Source organism: Octodon degus, unplaced genomic scaffold (genome assembly GCF_000260255.1).
Source record: "Octodon degus isolate 3935 unplaced genomic scaffold, OctDeg1.0 scaffold00053, whole genome shotgun sequence".
NCBI classification, from domain to species: Eukaryota; Metazoa; Chordata; class Mammalia; order Rodentia; family Octodontidae; genus Octodon; species Octodon degus.
In genome coordinates, this window is record NW_004524629.1 from 11,950,472 (window position 1) to 11,967,468 (window position 16,997).

The following is a 16,997-nucleotide window of genomic DNA, read 5'->3' on the forward strand; positions in this document are numbered from 1 at the left end:
GTTCTAATGGTGTTTGTAAATAGGATCACAAGTCCGCATCTTGTACAGCAATTAACCACTAAGAAGAATATATGCAGTGTATTATTTGTTGAAACTTTACTTCCAATTTGATTTGAAACTGTCTCATTGCAATCTGTTTATCAATAAAACTTTGAAAAAAAAAGACAGACACCACAGTACACCACCTGGATCAAAAATATTAAACAAAGAAAAACTACTCATTATTCTGTTAGCTTTAAGACATTTTCAGATTTTTCTAACTGGAACAAGTCCTCCTTGGTCTTGTAAAACTCACTGAGTTGGATTAAAGTAGTGTATGTAGCAGCCTCATCCTCAATGATGCCATGTAAAATATACATATTAACAAGCAGGATTTTTCTCCACTCTGTTCTGAGCACTGAGCACATCTTAGTAGTAGCACATCATCAAGTGGAGCTCACATTTTCCTTCCTCTGCATCACTTCCCAACTTGAAGGCCTCTGCCACTGCTAGCAGAGTCCTCCTGGTTCCTCCAGCAGGCACCGAGCACCCTTGGCCAATGAACTTGACAAAAGTACTGACACCTCTTCCTTCTAACACAGTACCTGGTAAATAGTGTCGTGGTAAACACTGTTTGCATTTGCAAAAGCAAATAAACTGAAAAGGCATGTTTGTAGATATATGTCTCAGTGCTCGGCTCTGTAAATTCCTGCTGAATAACTTATTAAACCAGTGTAAGTGAGCTCGAAGATCTGAAACAAGATTCTACGTGTGAATGCCAGCTTAACATTGTATACACACCTTTAGAAGTGGGGAGCTCAGAGACATGTATCCCTCCCATTTTAGCTCACACTGATCAGGGAATATTGCAGATAAGATTAAGGATATCATTTATCCCATCAAGACTCTATGCCATCCTTTGCAGAGCAAGGGATCCAGGGAATAAGATGACCATGACATAGGAGACAGATGTCCTGATGAGAGTTATATTGTCAACCTCCACTCTTAATTGGCGCTTCCTTTTCAATCCTACTTATGGACACTGAGGTATCTCCCTAAAGATAAAATAAAGCATCTGATTGGTAGTGGCTCTCTGCTTAATCCTTTAGACTATAATCTGGCAAGAATATTTGAGAGCTTTTTGTATGTGTAACTGCTTCTCTGGCACCTGGCCTAGTGTCTAGGGCATTGTAGAGCCTCACTAAATAAAGTCTGTTGAAGGAATGGTGTACTTAATCTAGACCAGTGGTGATAAATCCTTTACAGCTTTCAATGATTCTAGCAGCCTTCTGCAGTACACGTGCCATAGCTTCACCTCCACTAGACTAGACTATCAAAACAAAACCAAAAAATGATGTCAGTGCTAGAATTTACACCAATAGATCCCAAAATGAAAGAAAAAAGATAGGTTTTGATCTGACTGTTGCAAGTAATATAATTCCTAACAAATGGAATCATACCAAAAACAAAACAAACAAAAACCCCAAGAAGGTATAATTTAACTCCAAAAGCAATCCTGTTTGAAAGTAAAATATGATGAAGGTAGAAGGGGCTAGACAGCTGCACGAGTTGGAAGTTGAGGAGTGGAATAGATCACCAAAATGAAGCAGATGGAGTATGAAGCTCCCAAAATTCCACAGCAGAAGCACAGGCAGGCGATGCAAGCATCATAAGTAAGGGTTTGTCATGAGCCACCAGCGGGCAGACCACAGCAAGCCTGAGGAAGCCCTCCTGTGTAGATCAGTACTGCTTTCTGAGAGCGAGCACCACCGACAGAACTCACTCCAAGAACTAGGTAAGCACCTCTTGTTCAGACCAATAGCACTAAAGCATGGCAGGATAGCTGCTGCAGCAAAGAAGTTCCCTAAATCTCCCTTCCTTCTCAGAAACACAAATGGCCCTTGAGACCAGAGCAGAGCTGAGCCTACAGCAGCAGTATGGACAGTAACCACTGATATGGTGCTCCCTGCTCCGGGTATGGTTCAAAATATTCCCCCGTCGAGTCATATCACCAACGCTACAAGGTAGGTGCTATTATCACAGCCGTTCTATAGATGAGGAAAAGGAGGCACAAATTACTCTGCTACTTGTCCAAGCTCATCCAAGGAGTACTAACACAGCAGGGATGTGATCCTGGGCTCTCAGAGCTACCTCTGCCTCCTTCTGGGGCGCCTGGCTATGGAACTGTGAGGGAGGAGCCAGGAAGCTTCCTGTTCTTCCTAAGCAGGATTAAGGAAACTAATTACCTATGTGGAGAACTCCCTGATGAAACCCACACTTTGAAATATGCACAATTAGAAAGCAGAGCACACCACCAAAGCCTCATGCACAGGACTGCGTGACCCTATCCGAATAATTCAGCAGGGAAAAAGCCCCAAAGGGCCTGAGGTTTGCTCATGTAGTGAATTTAAAACCTGCACATCATGACAGAGATGTGCAGAATGGACCTCCATTCCCATTGCTAGGGACCCGCATTTCTATTCGCCTGTCCCTGAGGAGCCTCTGCAGCTTGGCTTGTGCGATTTAAAATACGTTCTCCCTGGCAAATGTTCACAGCTTCAGCCCTCATTCCTGTGTGTTCTCATGTCTTCTCCTGTCCTTCTGAACCTACCTATCATCTTAACTCTGGAAGAAAGACTTCTGGATGGGGAATCCTGCCCCACTGGTCCTGGCCTAGGAGTTATGAGTGTGCAGTTTTCGTTTTTTGTTTCCTTTTGTGTGTGTGTGTGTGTGTGTGTGTGTGTGTGGTACTAGGGATCAAACTCAGGACCTTGCGCTTTGTCAGGTAAGCACTTATTCCACTGAGCTATCTCCCCAGCCCCAGCTATTTCAAGGAAAATAAAATAAAATGCAGTTCCTCAGCCACATGAGCCATATTTCAAGCACACTGCAACACATGTGACCACCACAAGTGCATAGTACATGCATAAAACATTTCCATCATCACAGAATACTCCATGGGTGTGTGCATTGGTGTATGTGTGTGGGTTTGTCTTTTGTTAGATTCTTTTGCTCCAAAAATAACATACATTCAATAAAATACATATACAACAAGACATTAAAATATCACATCAGACCTCCATGTATGTACAACCAAGCTGTGCCAAATGGTAGCAGTAGGGTCTTGAGTAATTACTTAACCTCTTAAATAAGTGCTTAACCTCCCCCAGTCTCAGCTTCCTTTTCTTTAAATAAAGATACACATTGAGTATCTCTAAAACAAATCCAAAATCCGCGCTGGGCAAGGTGGTGCATGCTTACAATCTTATGCACACCTGCAATCCCAACACTCTGAGAGGCCAAGCATTCCAAGTTTAAATCCTGAGAAATTTAGCAAGTTAGTAGACCATGTCTCAAAATTAAAAAACTAAAATACAAGTGCTCCAAAATCTATGACTTTCGAGTACACAGTACAATGACACAAGTGGAAAATTCCACACCATGAAACTCTGTTTCATACACAAAATCAATATATTGCATACAATTACTACAGGGTAAGTATATACACTATATACAAAACATAAATTTTGTGTTTAGACTTGGAATCTCTCCATACGACATTATGTATATGCAAATATCCTATAACCAAAAAAATACTAAATCCAACACACTTCTTATTCCAAGCATTGCAGGCGAAAGATAATTTACCTGTAATAGCACCAGTCCTGTAAATATCACAAACGGTTGTAAGGAAGATGCGAGGCACTGCCTGTGGAAATCCCTTGCAAATGCTAAGACAACATCCAAATGTAGCCACTGTCACACCTATTCTAGTGATCACCATTGTACTCTACAAAAGAAAGAACACACGTAGCAGGACATAGCCAAATTATGCCTTTTCACATGGTAAAGGGCAGCTAACAGAAAAGGAGATAGGACTGAGGAAAAGAGAAGAGGCAGGCAGAGAAAGGCCAGAGAAAATGAAGAGTTACCAGCCATGTGTTCAGATGTGCGGTAGAAGCAAGCCTATGGGGCCTGGTAATTAGGAAACCCAGGGCTAGCATGGCAGCCATGCGGCTTGTTAACCCCAGCCAAATTCTGTGAATCACTCTGTCAGTACTCTTAATTCTAAAGGGGGTTAATAGTATCCTTCTTTACATGATTATAGTTTAACAAGACTTAATGTCAGGTGGTGTGTGGGTGTGTGTGTATGTGTGCGTGCGCGCACACACACGCGCGCATGTGTTTCTTACCTGGAGACACACCAGTCTGTCCTGCAGGGAAGCCTGAAGTGGCTTTCCTCCCATGCTACCCAGGGTCCTCTCTCTTTACCAGCTCTTCTCCACCTGACCCCACCCATGGAAGAGCCTCCCAGGACTTGGCAGTGAGGGTGTCCTTGGGAATGACAGGGAGGTGTCCCACGGACAAGACAACCAAGTCAGAGGTGATGCCACTCTCCGTTCTGGAGAGTGTTCTTCCAAGCCCTCCTCTGTTGGCTGCAAGTGAACGGCTGCGTGTTGTTGTCATATGTGAAAAGTCCCCTTGAGGGCACCTCTCCCTGTCAGATGCTCAGTGGGGCTCTGGGGCGGTGCTCACCGGACTCTTCTCAGCTGGTTGTAAGCAGAGTCCACACTGCCAGGGGTGCTTTTCCAATGGCTACAAATGTACTGAATCACAGCGTGAGTTGTCCTCTGTCCAGCCTAACTGTACGATATATTGGGAAATGGTAACTATTTTGCTAAATTCAAGCTATGCTATGTTTACTACGCCCCTAGAGTTCTTCAGCCTATTAATTCTAGTAAATAGATTACTTTGTACATATTTTGAGATATTTTCTTAGATGCTTTAAATTTTCTAAGAATTGATCAACATTATGTGGACTATAGTTTCCTGGAAATGTTTTGCCTTCTTTTAAAAACCCAAGAACCATTCAGCCTTCAGCCCTCTTATCCACACATTGCTCATTCTTCATTTGGCAGCATGTGGTTCTGGGTAGCATGGAAGTCTGACCTGATATTTGAATGTCCTGATATATAGATAGATAGAAATATATATATGTGTGTATATATGTATAGTATGTATGTTATTTTTGGTTTATTTTTATGTGTTTCATACAGGGCTCCACTACGAAGCTTGGACTCACAGTGCTCCTCTAGTGCTGGATTACAGGTATGTGCCCCGCACCCGGATTTGGTCACTGCTTCAGCACACCTTGCGCAGGACTCGTGCAGCAGGTGGTGCCAATGATCAAACCCCAGAACCTGCACCGGCCTAAGCAGGTTCTCAGCCTGCTGAGCTATCTCACCAGCCTATGTGTGTTATATTTGGAGCAAAAGAATCTAGCAAAAGACAAACCAACCCACGTGCATGCACACACACACACACACACACACACACACACACGTAGTGTTATCCAATGGAATATTCTGACAGGATGGAAATGTTCCATGTATATACTAATCACATGTACTATAGGGTACTTAAAATATGGCTTGCTTGATGGAGGAACTGCATTGTATTTTTTACTTGCAACAGCTGCACACTCATGGCTCCTAAGGCAGGACCAGTGGAGCTGGACTCCTCACCCAGAAGCCTCTCTTCCAGAGTTATGATAGATAGGGTCAGCAGGACAGGAGAGGATGTGAGAACAAATAAGGATGAGGCCTGAAGTTGTCAACATTTGCCAAGGATCCCATGTTTTAAATCACACAAGCCAAGGCGTGGTGGCCACTCAAGGACAGGTGAATTGAAATGCAGCTCCGAGCATGGGGAATGGAGGTCTGCTCTGCACATCTCAGTCACGATGTGCACCACAGAAGCAAACATCAGTCTTATCTCCTTTCCTTTTCTCTTTTCTGCCCTTTATCTACCCCCACCCCATGCCTTATGCCTATTCCTGTCTAGGCAGACTTTGTTCCACTAGAGTTTTTAAGGAAAAGCCTGCGGCTGATCCTTGCCCTAGAAAATAGTATTCGTGTTCCCCCAAGGGCAAAATTACTAACTATCCCAAACACAGTTAAGAATGACCCATATTTTACTGTTTGTTCCATTTTCAAGTCTTTTGGGACAAGTAATTGTCCTACATTTTAAACCAGCACTAGGGTGGGAAGGGTGTGGCTGTGGCTGTGTGTGAGATCGTGTGAGAGACAAAATGTGTGTGGAAGAGTCTTGCTTCCTGAACTTATGTTTGAAATTGCTGGTACAACCATGTCTCATCCATCTCACACAAGCCAGCATTCCCATATCGAGCTCTCTTTTCCTTAACACACACACACACACACACACACACACACACACACACACGGAATCATACAACTAGTAACTTCTACTTTAATTAATAACCCAATATCATCATCCACATCCTCCGTGTTCATTTTAACCTCTGTAACAACCTGGTCTGATAGGAAGAAAAAAATTACCATTAACCTTTTAAATAATCATCAAATAAGAAAATGTCAGTCATTAACTTTATAAGGAATTTTATTTCTAAGTCTCTAGATCCGAGTCCCCTTGGCTTCCAAGCCATCTCTCTCTAATCTCAAAAGACCCTTTAACAGCATTGCTAGGAGGGTAACAAGGTCCTCTCTCTTCCCACAAAAATACAAATTCATATCCTTAAAAAAGGGAACAGTTTAAATGGAAATTTATTCTCCCATTAAGAAATAAGGGGATGAAAATAATACAAAAGAAAAAGAGGGAAAACCCACGACTACTTGAAATCCAGTCCACTGACCAGCTTTTGCCTCCACAGGGCTCAGTATCCTGAAATCACAAGAGCCAGGAAGTCTGAAAGCAGGGACTGGGAGGTCCTCCAGCTGCCCCTTAGCCCCACGCACACACCATGCGGCATCCTTGGTGATAATGACAATAAGAGGTGGTGTTTATGGAATAGTCAGCCTGTATAAATTTTGGATGTTTTCTCTTGTTTACTTACTCTACAACCGTAAGCATAACTGTTACCTGTCATCCATTTTACAGATTAGAAAAAGTTGCATTTTCAGAACACCCAGGTAGCTCTGCCCCCTGTCACATGCGAACCCCAAAGCAACTGCAGCAGCGCAACAGCTTAGCAATACAAAAAAATATTTTACCTTCACACCCTCCACCTACCCAACCATTCATCAAGTCAAGTCCACAATTAAACTATGACAGGGATACTCAACCAACAAGTCCAAGCCTACATTCTGTCGAATTCAATAGAAGAAAGGCCAGCGCTGACCCCTGAGGAAACCCAGAGTTAATAATTTTCAATGTAGACATGGATTTGTCGCAAAGCAAACTTAATCCTCCCAAAAAAAGTAATTTTATAGGAAGAGAATTCTTAAAAGAGAAACAGAGAATTGGTGGCTTAGGAAAGGTAAAGTTATGACAACGGGTTGTAAATCCTGATTATAAATTAGTGTTGAAAGGAAGAGAATTTTTGAGTCCGGAGCTGGGTGGTTTCTTTCTGGATACACTAGCACCACCTTGTGTCCAAAAGGAGAAATTCGCGCGAGCCTGCCTGCTCTAAAACATGCCTAAGGAGTGGGGAGAAAACCACGAGTGGCCAGAATCGAGTTAGGAAAGTGACAATAGCTATTTTGACCAAAGGGCCTGCTTTTGAAAAAGCTAATTTTATCCCACATAGGTTTAAATAAAAACTGCCGCCAGTCCTGATATCCCTAAGTGCAAACCAGTAGTATCTTTACTGATGAAAATTCAAGCATAATGTAGAAATATGGACATCCCTCCCCCTTGCACCGCACTTTCACCTGCGTGACGCTTCCTTCACTACCACAACATCGCCGTGAGTTACAGGACAATGTGCTCACCCCACATTACAGGCCAGGAAACAAGGCTCCTTTGTGTCCGCTGTGGAGCCAGCTGTGCAGCCTCCTAGACAACTGCTGCTAAGGCCTTCTCGGGAGCTGCAGGCCCTGGAACGATCGCATGCTAGAAGGCCAAGGAACGAGGACCAAGACTCAGTCAAATGAATGTCCCATTCACTGAAATGACTTCTACCATGTGCCTTCTGCATGTCCAAAATGAAAAATACTATGACAACAGGTGCCCCTAAAACAGGCATCCACAATTAGCTGGGCCACAGACAGCACCACACCAAGCCACCACGTATCATAGAGCTCTTCAGGACCCACACAGGGCTGTTTGTACAGCAGGACACATCTGCCAAGATGACCACGTCTCACTGCCTTGAAGCAATTACGTCATCCTTACTGGGCCATCACACCCACCCCTCAGCTGTCCAGTCTGCTTTATCTCTTACAGGACCTCTCGTTCATAGGACATCAGAGATATTACTTTCATCCCTCTTTGACCGAGCCAAGAAACCCCTCTAGCAGAGAACCAATCTGTATACAATCTTCCTTCAAGACTGGAGGTCCAGGGAATTTTCTCACTCTATGCTTTTAGTGGGAGCTGTGTCAAAGATGGGGTACTAACCTGTATCATTTGGAAGTTGACTTACTCAACTTGTAGTATGACGTTAGGAGGCCTTCTGGCATCACCTCTGTATCAGCATGAATCTCATAGATCTCAATGGCAATCCATCAAGCCTACAGTAAGCATAATACCATAAAAAGTTTACTTTTGTCTCCACCTGCATTTTCAATATACCCCACTGGATACTTTTGGAAGGGAGCATGTGCAGTGTGACATTATTATAAATTCTATTTGTAAAGGCAAACAAAGAATACCTTTTCAAAATACCTTCCAAAAAAATTGGGGCTTTCTCTTCAGAATATTCTATAGCTATTTTAAGAATGTTTCTTGTTTGCCTTTTAATTTGATGATTAGGTCGTGACATAAATTAGAAGAACTGGAAAATTTTTAACTGAAGATCAACATTGTTTTCTCTTTGTTCACACCCACATTAATGGACTCTTCTCAAAAGCAGACCTCTTTCCAATCAAGTCCTTTTATTTTCTAATCAAAATAACATTAAGAAATTGTGATATCACTTCTCTTTGAACTGTTTCAAGGGCTAAGCCAAGCTAGAAGACACGAGCACACATGTGTGCGTGAGCACGGGACGCACACGCACATGCGCACACACTGCACCTGCTGGCGTCCACGCCCCAGAATCAAGGGCCTAAGTCATGACCTGGCCCCTCTACCTCTCCCTTCAAAAGTCACAGCCTGTGTTATGCAGGTGATTGGCAGTAGTGACGTCCAATCACACCTTTCTTTTTGTATTAGGGATTCCAAGCAGTAGGCTTCTGCTCTAAAAAGATACTAAACTGTGGCATTCATTCAAATATCTTGTTGACATAATAACTACATAAAGTTAATGAAGATCTAACTTGTTCCCTTTTTATTGTTTTCTATATGAATGTGCATATCACACAGAGTTTCACTGTTATATATAGGACGCATTTCGCACTGCAGAGCCTGACAAGCCTGCTGGCACATTGTGGGAGGACTGCCTGAGCGATCTTAAGAATACGACCTCACACATCAGAAACACTCAGAAAGGGATGAAATCTCAAAGGACACTTTTTCCATATTTGACTGTTTTATCCATCAATAAAATAATAAGTCAATAAAATATAAAATACTATAGGAAAGAAACAGACAATTTCAAGAAAATGAAATACAAATAGCTGCTAAAGCCACTAGGAACTGCTTAAAGTATATATTAAATAAACTTTAAAATTAAGGAAATACAAAGTACCCTAGATATTCATCAAGATGGAAAGTATTAAAAACATAAAGCTATTAGAAAAATTTCTCTATTGTCCAGTACTATTTATATTTTATATTTTGCTAATATCCCCCACTGGAAAAACTTGGACAATATACATCAAAAATCTTTAAATTTTTATATCCTGTGAGCTAGTAGTTATATAACTACCCTAAGGCAATCATCAGAAATGTAGTCAAATTTATGGCTAAATATGTTTATTATAGCATTATTTATTATCATCATAAAATGAAATAAAAATGTCTAATGACAGAGGACTGCTTTAAAAATTACAGGCCATATGTACGAGCACATTCAGGATTGTTACAGTCAGTAAAAATTACATTTACTAAGAATTTCAAATGACATGGGGGAAATGTTTACAATATACTAAGTGAAAGAAGCAGGACATAAAGCTATTTTTGTGGCACAAGCTTTTCATTTCCAAGCATATTCAAAAATGAAAAAATATTAAACCATTAAAAAATGGTTAAGGATGGAAAGAAATTGCAAGTGATTTTTATTTTCCTTTTTATAATACTTCTCCATTTTTCCAAAGTGAGCATGTATTACTTTAATAATTACAGAAGTATTAACTTAAAGTACATCCGACTATGATATTCAAGTTCCTGGAAGAATTCTGTTCCAGCTAAGTCCTTCTAGCCCCTGTTGCTTCACAAACACATCAAACATTTATTTCCATCCTTTCATTTTTCTTCTTAATGTTCCAACTCCTAGGAAAGTCTTGAAAGTCAGTTTTTCTAGGTTTCATTCTCTGAAGCTCCCAGGAATCACTGGTTGTTTCTTCACCTTTACTTTAAAGTCACTTGATACCTAGTTCTAGAGTGTCATTTTGAAACTCATTTTGATTATTCACTTATGTGTCTGGTTCTTCTATTGAACTTTCCTACCTGGCCCTGGACTTGAGAAAGCTTTACATTTCTAATACTTGTCACTGTTCGCAGCATGCCATAAATGTTAAATATATACATAAATGGGTGGAAAGGAGGATGGATAGATGCCAACTGGTTTTTAAAGGGGACAGAATCTAGAAACAAAGTTATCTTCAATTCATTACATGTGTTCAGATGTGTACAAGCTACAGACGACATATGAGAAATACTACACTGAACATTGCAAAGATAAGTTGGACTATAATTAGCTTTTAATAGAATAGAAATTTTCCTAGTTGAAACAACAAATCTGTTATCCTGCTTTACAGTCAATGGCTTTCTACAAAGGATACCCACATGCTTTTTATTATTAAAAACTATTCCAATAAAAGATATACTGAAAAATCATTTCAATTTCTACTAATTAAAAACTAATTAAGTCATTTGCTGAATAATACATGCATTCTCCTTGTATTATCTACGAGCATGCTCTTCACTTACAAATATTTGTCTCCATTTCATTAAAGTAATTAAACTGCTCCAAGTATGGTTATTTTTATAAGCATTTTATAGCCAACTCTCAATTTTCCATACCAATGGAGAAGCATAATTGAAATATTTAAAACTGAATAACAGATAACAGAGTACCTCCCTGCAACTCCTCTCCTCCTCCTGTTTAACAAACAACACAAGGAACTGACTGGAGTTGAAGCTCTGTTCCCTTCCTTCACTCCCACTCTGGTAGCCTGATCAAAGAGTGATTACAAGTAAATAGCACAGCTGTATTCCTGCACCACCACCCCCATGTCTTATTTTTGTGTTAGGGTGAGGTGGAAGGTGCTTAAGTCTCCTTTATCAGGGAAGAGGGGCCAACCTCAAATCAATGACAAAGTTAATTGCCCTATCTCTCTACCACATCATCCATGCTTTGTCCTGGAAAATTATGACAATCCCTTAAATTCCCAAAGAAAGAAATGCTGCATAAAGCAGAAATTTCTTATCCTAAGAATTATAATAGAGACTCTGAGTGAAGGTGTCAGCACACACACACTAGTCTTGACTGCAGCTCTGCTTGCTAATTTAAAATAAGGGTTATGTGGAGGATGCAGAGCCCTGTGGAATGGGAGGGGACATAATTACTAAGGCGCAGAGTAAAGATAGATTGAATGCACCTAATTACCTATTGAATGATGTGATAAGAAAGCATACATGGAAACAGATTGAAAAGCCATGTTCCATAGTGGGCATTTTGGAGAGAGAAACAGAATGGAGTTTTCCCACTTCCTCCTGCCCACGTTAGCCCTGAATGGGAGGAGCGGCTGTGAGGAGAAAGAGATGGTGCCTGGGATAGTTAATTGATTGTGTCGGCTTGAGTGAGAAATGCCCAACTAAGCTGATCGCAGTGTTCTGGATGTGGAAGACCCACCCTGGGGAGAACTGTCTTCAGAATGGTATTAAAGGGAACCAAAGGAAGACATTTTCTGTATGTTCAGAGGAGCTCCAGGCTTTACCTTCACACCTGGGCTGTTGTCTCCTGGCTTCCAGTGCAGACCCTACAGCCTCAAGTGTAGATCATTCAGCCTTCCATTGCAGATTCTTCAGCCTCCTGGAAAAGACTGGCAAAGAACACTGTAGAGAGCTCCAGGCCTTTGACTGGATCCTTCAGCTCTCCAACACATAGACAGACCTTTTGCACTCTTCCACATCTGACTCGGTGGGCAGCCACTGTAAGTCAATCTTGTAAATTCCTTTGTATTAGTATATCTTGCATTAAATGCTTCTCTAGCAAGCACAAACTGATACAGTGCTAGACAGAGAATGTCTACCCAAGGAGCAAGTTCATGGAGAGGAAATACACAGCACATAACACTTGTATACATATGTACCATATTTGTGCCTACCACATATGTTAATTTCTTCGATGCTAGGAGATAGTATTTGATTCCTGAGGTTAAAAACACAAAAGAAATTGTGTAGGAAGAAGCAGGAGGAGACTGCCTTTATTGTTGTTTTGCTTTTAATACATGCCTTGGAGGCACTTCCCAAAATGTAGTCAGAAAGCTTGAAACAGAATTTCATTCAGAACTTATGTAATATATGCCATCTCTTTTATTCTGGACTTTCCCCCTGCTTTAAATTTTATTGGATTTTAATCGGAGCCCATCTGATGAAATGTTCTGAACCTAGATTAGAATGTAGCATGTACAACAGTTGAATGAGAGGGAGGACAGTACAATCACATAATGGAACATAAAATAGATTTTTAAAAGCAATAAAACTGCAGCAGGTGGAGGGGCCGGCTCAGAGACAGAAACAGGAACATTCAAGGACTCACTGACCACCCAGAAAAAGAGAAACCCAGCACGTCCCCCTCTGGAATAAGCACTCACCTTGGCTAAGACCTTTCATTCTTCTGAGGACATGTCCGTCCCACCCAGGTAGGGCCTAAAGCAAAGGTAGAGCCATGGCACACAAATCAAACTGAGCAAGATTTTATCACAGAATAGCCCAAGTTCCCAAATATCCAAGGCAGACCCTGGTCTCCAAAATTCACTCTGAGAGATAATAGAAGAGAGTCTAGTCCTACCATCCAGAGCAAGGCTTCTCAAATTTGTCATACAACACAACCCAAATGTTCATCTCTAAAGTGAAGGTTCTGACTTAGAGGGCTGGGGTGCATTTCTAGCAAGATGACCAGTGGTGCTGACTCTGTGAGTAGCAAGATGTAAAGCAATATTTTCATCACCTGAATCAGCTTCACTTGACACTCACTTAAAACGCAGCTGCCTGAGACCCCTTCAACTTGCTTATCCAAGAATAGTGCTGAGAATTTGTAATTTATCAAACTACCATGTTTACTTTCATGCCAACTCTTCCCCATGTGTATCAGTCAGGACTTTACTAGAGGAACAAATATAACACAAGATGTATAAATGTATAAGAAATTACAAGATTGGCTTACGATGGTCAGCCACAGGCAGATGAAGAAGCATGCAGAGGGTGTCTGCACACTGGAGACTGAAGGATTCAATCCAAGATTTGGAGATCACTGCATTGTTTTATGTAAGTCCCTATCAGGAGGCTGATGGTTTGTGATGGAAGGCTAATGAGTCTATACCAGAAGGCTGAAGGATCCAAGGTGGAAGCTGAAGAGTCTGCACAGGAAGACAGGAAACAACATCCAAGATTGCTGTGAAGACCCGAGCTCCTACAAGGAAGTGGAATGCTCTATCATTCCTTAATTCCCTTTTATATCTTTTAAGTGATGAGTCACTCTGAGTGGAGCCTCCATGCCCTAGGGTGAGGCCTCCACATGCTAAGATGTGGAATTGCTAAGCAGATTTAGTCAAGCTTTTAGCTTCTCAAGTTGACACAATTTATCAATCACTACAATCCACCCCTTGTCAACTTGGTAACCAGACATATTTCTTTAACCTAGTCTCCAGATGCAAATATACGCATATAATTGCACCTAACATGTTATAACTGTCCTGCTTACAAAGGGCAATGAACTAATTCCCTTACAAAATAGAAGTTTTCTTTGTTTAATGCTCATGCTTAATCATTTAATAACTTCAACATTAATACAGGTTTAATAATCTTTAAGACCCAGTATTAAATATATAAATATTATATTACAACAGAACCATATGGGGTGAAATTGTACAATTATAACCCTATTTTCTGTAACTGATCACAGGGTCATAGCTGGTATTTAGAACTACCTTCTTCCACTACACATTCTATATTACCTTGGCCTTCAGCAAGCACCTCAGCAGGTTTTGGTTCTTTCCCTGGTGGAGTGACCCTTATCTGCATACCTGAAGGCTCTGGACCACTTTTGATTGTGCTTATATTAGGACGCTGTAGTTGCCTATTGACTTTAATATAGGGCATGGTAATACCAAGAGGAATCCCAAGGGATCTCCTATACTCTGTGTATATTCTTCCTTTCCTCCACTGTGGAGTAGTAATCCAATTTCCCCTTGATAGTCTGGCTCAGTCTCCCCTGACCACACCATGACTCCCTTTTTAGATTCCTCAGAGGTATGAGTACACCAAAGTGACAAGGTGGAAATCTTAGCTTCCAGTTCAATGGTATCATTGTTGTACTTCCTGGTATAAGCCTTCTTCCTCTGGATCTAGGACTTCTAGTGCAGTGGAACATATGGTTGTGGGGACTAGAAGCAAAAATTTTGCTGGTTGATCACTAGAGGTAATAGTGAGTGGTACTATTCCTACTCCCACCCATTGATTTTTGGACCCATGAATCCTGGCTATGGGAGACACAATACCATCAGAGGATGCTGATTCAAAGCATATACAGTCTTTTGAAGCACCTTACCCCTGCTCTGCAAACTATTGCCATCTAGTTAGCACTGTAACTGTATCTTCAAAAGACCATTCCACCTTTCTATCAATCCAGCTGTTTCTAAATGGTAAGGAGCATGATAAGACCAGTGAATTCGATTAGCATGAGCCCACTGCCTCACTTCTTTGGCTGTACAATGTATTTCTTGATCAGAGGCAACATTGTGTGAATTGCATGACAGTAGATAAGGCATACTATAAACTCACAGATGGTAGTTTTGACAGAAGTGCTACGTGCAACAAAGGCAAATCCATACCCAGAGTATGTGTCTATGTCAGTGAGGATGAAGTGCAGTCCCTTCTGTGATGGAAGTGGTCCAACGTAATCAACCAGCCACCAGGTGGCAGTTTGATCACCCCAGGGAAGGGTGCCATATCAGGGACTCAGTGCTGGTCTTTATTGATGGCATATTGGGCATTCAGCAGTGGCTAGCCAGATCAGCCTTGGAGAGTGGGAGACCATGTTGCAGAGCCCATGTATAACTTCCATCCATGCCACCATGGCCACTCTGTTCATGGGTCCACTGGGCAATACCGGGGTGGCTGAAGAAGAAGGTTGGCCATTCTTCACAGAACAGATCATCTTATCCATTTGATTATTAAAGTTCTCTTCTGCTGATTTCACTTTTGGTGAGTGTTTACATGGGAAACAAACATTTTTATATCATTTGCCTATATGGAGAGATCTAGTCGCATACCCCTTCCCCAAACATCTTTGTCACCAGTTTTCCAATCATGCTCCTTCCAAGTTCCTGACCATTCAGCCAGACCATTGGCTACAGCCCATGAGTCAGTATATAGTCGCACATCTGGCCATTTCTTCTTCCAGGCAAAATGCACTACCAAGTGCACTGCCCAAAACTCAGCCCAATGTGATGATTTCCTTTCACCGTTGTCCTTTAGTGATGTCCCAGAAAAGGGCTATAATGCTGCAGCTGACTACTTGTGGGTGATGCACAGCGTGCAGAGCCATCAGTGAACCAGGCCCTAGTCTTCTTTCCCTCCAGTAGCTGATTATATGGTACACCGCACAATGCCATAGGTACATGCTGGGAAATAGAAGATGATATAGCAGGCATAGGAGCCATAAATATCTGGACAACTTCCTCATGTAATTTAATTGTACCCTCTGGACCTGCCGTAGCTCTATCACGAATATACCACTTCCGTTGAATGATAGACTATTTCTGTGCACATCCAAACTTATGACTTGGTGGGTCAAATAATATCCAGGCCATGATAGACAACTTGGGTCTCATGGTGACCTGATGTCCCATAGCCAAATGTTCATTTTCCACTGAGGCCCAGTAGCAGGCCAGGAGCTGTTTCTCAAAAGGAGAGTAATTGTCTGAGATGATGGTAGAGCTTTGCTCCAAAATCCTAAAGGCCTCCACTGCAATTCACCTATGGGGGCCTGTCGGAGACTCCAAACAGCATCCCTGTCTACCACTGAAACTTCTAGTGCCATTGGATCTGCTGTATCATATGGTTCCAGGGGCAGAACATCCTGAACAGAAGCCTGGACCTATTGCAAAGCTTTTGCCTGTTCTGGGCCTCACTCAAAATTAGTAGGTTTCTGAGTTACTCCATAAATGGGCTGGAGCAAGATACCTAAGTGAAGAATATGTTGTTTCCAAAATTCAAATAGGCCCACTAGGCACTGTGCCTCCTTTTCTTGAGAATTTGTACCAGGAGGTTCCCCACATACACATATATGATAAGTCAGGAAAATACTCATCCATCTCCTCCCATTTCCACCATCCTAGTCCCAGCCACCAGTTTCTTGTTCCTAGATGAAAGCAAAGATTCCTAGCTGGTGCTCCAGCCTCTGTAGATTTAAAAACAATAAGGCTACAATGGGTGGGCACCTAATCGCCATTCTTTTTTCCCCTGTTAACCTAGAACTCCTTCTGAAACACCCTGCTCCATCTATGGCCATACCACCCTGAATGCACCCGATCTCATCAGAAACACCCTGCTCCATTCAGAATCTGATCTTCACCAAAGTCTTACAGGTCCTGTGCACCCATATCCCTCCATCTCTCCTGAACCTCATCTTTCGCTGTGCTCCAAGTACTACAGATTTTCTTAAATGTTATTGTAATCATCATTCGCAACATCTAGGAAATGAAATG